Here is a 5796-nt window from a genome sequence, read left to right as displayed (position 1 = left end):
CTAGTTTCAGTCATAAATTGTAGCAATAAATCTGTCTGCAAACCAGAATTTTCACTAGAGCTTTGTTGCTGATTAAAGTGTTGGTTCTGTGTCTGGTTCTGATTTCGTTGCTGATAGAACCCATTGTTTCTTCGGTTACCACCCTGGTTGAACCCATAATTGTTGTTGTTATTCTGCGAAAAATTTCCAATGGCTTTAGCTTCATCCATTGGCAAATCATCCACATCTGCTTGACACTCTGAAATGTGATGATTTCCTCCACATATCTCACAAACAGCTTGGGCTTGTTTAGCTTGCCCTGCAATTAGCTTTGTCAATGCCTCAACCTGAGCTGTCAACTTAGTGATGGCATCAACCTCTAACACACCAGCTACCTTCTTAGATTGACTCCTTTCAGTTGGCCACTGCTGATTGTTTAAAGCCATCTCCTCCAATAGATCATAAGCCTCATTAGCACTCTTTCTCATAAAGGCTCCGCCAGCTGCTGCATCTATTAGAGTTCTAGTGTTACCAACCAACCCATTGTAGAAATTGTGGACCAGCTTCCACTTCTCTATACCATGATGAGGGCACTTTCTGATCAGATCTTTAAACCTCTCCCAGGTCTCATGGAGAGATTCATTATCTTGTTGGCAGAAGTTGTTTATTTCTCCTCGCAGCTTTGCAGACTTTGCTGGAGGGAAGAACTTTGACAAAAATTTCGTTGCCAGATCATTCCAGGTGGCAATAGAGTTGGGTGGCAAGGAGTTTAACCAACTCTTGGCTCGTTCTCTGAGCGAGAATGGGAACAGTCTCAGTCGAATGGCATCATCACTAACTCCATTAACTTTAAAAGTTTCACAAAGTTCCATGAAGTTAGAGAGATGCAGTTTAGGATCTTCAGAAGGGAGGCCACCAAACTGAACTGAAGACTGCACCATTTGAAGTATGACAGGTTTGATCTCAAAGTTATTCGCATCCACTGCCGGTGGCCTAATACATGACTGCACTCCCGTCAGAGTAGGGAGAATGTAATCTCTCAAGCTACGGCCATTAGCTTGATCTTCCACGGCACCACCATTATTGCCGTTATTTGCAGCATTCGCATTCACATTCACATTAGCAGCCATGATTTCTGTTGTTTCAGCAACTCTTTCTTGCCTCTTGTTCTTTCGGTTTCTCCTACAAGTTTTCTCGATTTCAGGATCAACTGGTAATATGACTGCTTGTCCTTGATGGCGCATACACTAGGATTCCTGAAATAGATAAAGAAAATATTGCAAGAAAAAGATTAGTAATTAGCAAGAAAAATAAACCAAAGTAGAAGTTTGTATTAATCCTTATACAATTCCCCGGCAACGGCGCCAAAAACTTGTTGCAAAAATTATTAATTACTACGCAAGTGCACGCAATCAAGTAGTATACTCACGCAAGTGAGGTCGAACCACAGGGAATTGGATTAATTACTACTAAACTATACTTATAATTCTATTTGGCAAATCAAAAGTATTTATGATTGAAAAAGGAAGAAAGAAATTCAAGAAACTTAAAGAAACAAGTGAATATTAATCAAGATGAGAGAATAGGGAGACGAATCCTGTTGTTAAGTTACCAATGTTAATGTCTAATTGCTATCCTTCTCTTGAAGTGAATGACAGATTATAAATTAACCTAGCTCTTTTCAAATCTTCTAGGTTCTAAATCTCATGCTCTCTAATTAATCTCTTAATTAAACTAACATGAAATCAGCATTAAGCAATAATCTAAATGTCACAAAGGCTATGTAAATACTTTCGTTTCACATCAAAACCTAGACTATCCAATTTTAGCATTCTCAATTCTCACTTTTCAGATTTCGAATTGAGATCATAAAACATGTAAAAGGTGATCAATCTTGCAAATGGAAATTAAACACAAATATGAATAGTGTTCAGAATCAAGATGGAAGAATGGTAATTATTCATTAACTAGGAAAAACTTAAACAACATTCATCATTCTCCCTAAATAGGAGTTTAGTTCAAAACATCCATAATCAAATCCATAATTAACATTGAAACAGAAAATAGCATAGAAAAATTAAAGAGAAGAGAAAGAACTAGTTGAAGCAATTGATCCGGGTCGCCACAAGCCGCTCTTCTAGCCTCCTTCTTTGTTTCTAGGGTTCTAATTCTGAATAATCCCTAATTTTCACGAACTCTCTCTATTTAAACCAAATCTCATCTTTAAAATTCGTCAAATTACGAAACTGCCCAAAAATCCCGTCTCTGGGTCCCCGTCGCGACTAGCAAAGCCCCCGTCGCGACGGGAGTTAAACTTCGACTTCTTAAAAATCTCTCTGCCAGTTCCCGTCGCGACTGGCAAATTCCCCGTCGCGACTAGAACATGCAGCGACACCAATCTTGGTTTTTCTTCTCGATTCTTTCACCACTTTTCCTCAATTCTTGTACATACTTTCTTTAAATGCCCGAGGACCTGAAACCAAAGAATCAAGCGTAATATAGCCCTAAAACTAAAAACAAAGAGTGAAAACTAACCGAAAATATGACCCGAAACTTAAACTAATTTTAGCCTAACAGTAATTACCAGGTGTACCATAAGCCATAGGTTTAGATAAACTCAAACCTATAATACTAGGAACATGAAGTTTTGTTAAGTCCATTGAGTAAACTTATTAACGAAAATTTCCTTTTATGTCCTTGTAATAGAAAACTTTAGGTTACTTCATGTGAATGGATCAAACCATAGTTCTCTTGGCTTTTCTTCTTAGTTTCTTATTTTGACAATCCATTACTTGTTTAAACTCACAATGGATTTTAATCACTAGTATCTTCCAAGTCATAAGAAGGTGAGTTCCTAGAAACCCTCCCACTACGACAAGGTACCGTGAATTGTGTCTAAGAAAACTAAATGGTATTGACCTCTTCGGTTGTGTCAAAACAACAGAGGCAGTGGGATCATCTTGTAAAGAATAAGATGATAGAACACTTTTGGAATCAACAAAAAAAAAAATATCTCATTTATTTGCTACTTTATTTTCAGACTTAGTCATTTTCTTAGAAAAGTAGTATTTGTTTAAACAAACACTTTCTTATCTATTGACTATGGGATGTTCCACCCCTAATCACTTAGAATAGCTAACAAACATGCAAACCATGGTTAACAGTTCTAGCTTTTCTTAAGATTTTGACTAGGTCATCCATGAATCTAGTAATGGTTTACACTAAGTACCCAACCATTACATCATTCTGAAATTGTATTACCATAGAAGGACTTAGGCAACGACTAGTAACTAATCAATATGCAACTCGAATTTCTGGGGAGGTAAGTTTGGATATAATTCAAAATCAACTTAATGATCTTTGAACTGCATATCTACTAACTATTTCTCCACCCCTATCCGTTCGCAAGATCTTTAACCACTTACCTTAATGGTTTTCACCATTGCTAGAAATTCATGAAATTTTTCAAACATTTCAAATTTCTTTTGCATAAGGTAAAATTTAGAGTGATCGTTTTAAAAATACAACGAAAAACTCATATCCACCCCTGAATGTACATCCATCTGTGAATGAGATGAACTTACTTTCAGTGGATATAGGCATATTAACTCTTTGCAGAGATTGATCTTTTCAAAACCACTATGAACAAGATACAAATGCCATAGAATTAAAAAAGATGTGGTTGTAGTCTTTTGATGACTTAGGTTTAGTTACATTAAAGAGTTTTTAGAATAGTGCAAGTGGATCCTGGTCACAGAATTTCAAACTCATATTCAATACTAACATACAGTTTGAATCCATTGATAGAAAAAGGTTATTAAACACTTGTGAAAGTGTAACTGTATAATGAGTAATTCTTTCTTGGACCACCACTACTAATCTAACTCTAAGTCTGATTTTCCCATACAAGTAGGAGATTTCTAAGATTGAGGATTTATATCATTTTGGGATAGAATTTTGGGAATATAATCATATGCGTCATTTAATTTCTTAAGAGAAAATATAGAATGACATGAAATGATTTATAGTCCATTCATCCAATGATATGTTATTGAGCTAATTCGAAATGAATAAGCTAAGAGGAATTAGGATAATTTCGTATTTAAATAAGAATCCAATGATGCTCCGATTAGCGAGAGTCAAAGTAATCTTATTTATACAATCTTCTTGTTTCATATTGTAAATACTAGTCTAAGGTGTCATCAATTGATAAACAACTAGATGTTGCATTTATAATATTTATCATTCGAGATCTAACACTATTATGTTTGTCTAATGTTGACAATCCATTAGGGATTTGTCCCATTAGAACAATAAACCAAGTTAGACCAACAATGAAGATTCGAAATTAAACTACAATTTAATAACAGAAAATAACATGGTTCAATATAAATTCATACACAATTCAGAAATTATTAAACATATAGCAAGTAGGAATGACAAGTGAAAATACTAAAACATACAATCCTAAATAATTTCCAAGGTCTTCAACAAACTGATATCAGTGTCCCGTTTAGGCGAGAGTCAGTGATACCGTCCATTGAATAGAGTTGTCAGATCATCTAAAATGATAAACATTCTAGCAACCTTTTATTCGATCAAGATTGGAATCCAGCGTTGTGCCGTTTAGGCGAGAGTCAAGGCTATTCTATCTTATGAGCTTCCACCATTGTTTCATACTTTTGTAAGTCAAATACAGTCGCCACCATTAGGGTGATCAATACTATATAAAACACTTACAAATAATATTATCTTTCGAGATTCTACGGCGTTAAATTGCTAATGAACGTTCCTCCATTAGGGAGGATTACTCACTAAAACAAGAACTATGTAGAACCAACAATGGAGATCGAATGTTCTAATAATAAAGCTCATTATTTAAAGTGTATTTTCTTCTAATATTTATTTTAATCAATTTATTTTAAATATATATTTATTTAATTAAAATTTCCAATTTAGAATGAAAAATTCTAAATATAAATTTTAATTTAATATTTATAAATTATACTTAGATGGATATGAAAATAACATGAATTATTTCTATCTTAGTAATAATTTCCAATAAATATTTAGAAAAATATTCAATTTAAGTTGTTTCAAAATTAATTTAAATTAATTTACAACTCAAATTTAATTTTCTATAAATATATATTGCATTTCAAAAATTGAAGTATTTAAGAATACAATTTTCGAAATTGCTTGTTAAAATAAAAATAAATCCTTGAAAAATTATCTTAATTTTATGTTGGCCCAAAATTAATTAAAAAAAATTTAATTTACAACAAAAAATATAATTTTCCTATTTAATTAAATATTAAAAAAAAATTCAAATATTTAAGTATCATGATGAAAATCAACTTAAATATTAATTTTCTATTTAATTAAATACACTAGAAAAATACTTCAAGCAAAACAGATAATAACTATCTAGACTTTCATTGACTAATTAATTCAATTTCTAATTATAATATATTTTAGTTCATATATTTTAATTAATCATGAAATGAAAAAATCATTGATTTAAGTTGGTCCAAAATAAATAATTTTCTAATTTAATCTATTTTTCAAATAAAATTCGAAATTTCTGCATTTAAGAAATGCAATTTCGAAATTGTGGGAAAAAGATATTTTGAAAATTATTCAAATTTAAGTTGTTATAAAAAATTTCCAACTTAAAATAATTTTCTATTTAATTAAATGTCATGAAAATAACAATATTCAAGTATCATGATGAAAATCAACTTAGATATTTAATTTTCAATTTAATTAAATGTATTAAATTCAAGAAATAAATAATTAAGTATAGAGAAGGTTTAA

The 5796-nt window shown here is 32.1% G+C and overlaps 1 non-coding gene across 1 annotated transcript; it reads left to right on the top strand.

Moving 5' to 3' along the window:
- Positions 1-555: 555 nt before the first annotated feature.
- Positions 556-662, top strand: LOC133029419 (small nucleolar RNA R71). Its single transcript, XR_009683541.1, has one exon. It is a non-coding gene; the product is annotated as a small nucleolar RNA R71 (small nucleolar RNA).
- The last annotated feature ends 5134 nt before the right edge of the window (positions 663-5796 follow it).

The sequence above is a fragment of the Cannabis sativa genome, chromosome 7 (genome assembly GCF_029168945.1).
Source record: "Cannabis sativa cultivar Pink pepper isolate KNU-18-1 chromosome 7, ASM2916894v1, whole genome shotgun sequence".
NCBI lineage: Eukaryota > Viridiplantae > Streptophyta > Magnoliopsida > Rosales > Cannabaceae > Cannabis > Cannabis sativa.
The sequence above is the reverse complement of the archived record's forward strand: the minus strand, read 5'-3'. Positions and strand labels throughout refer to the sequence as shown.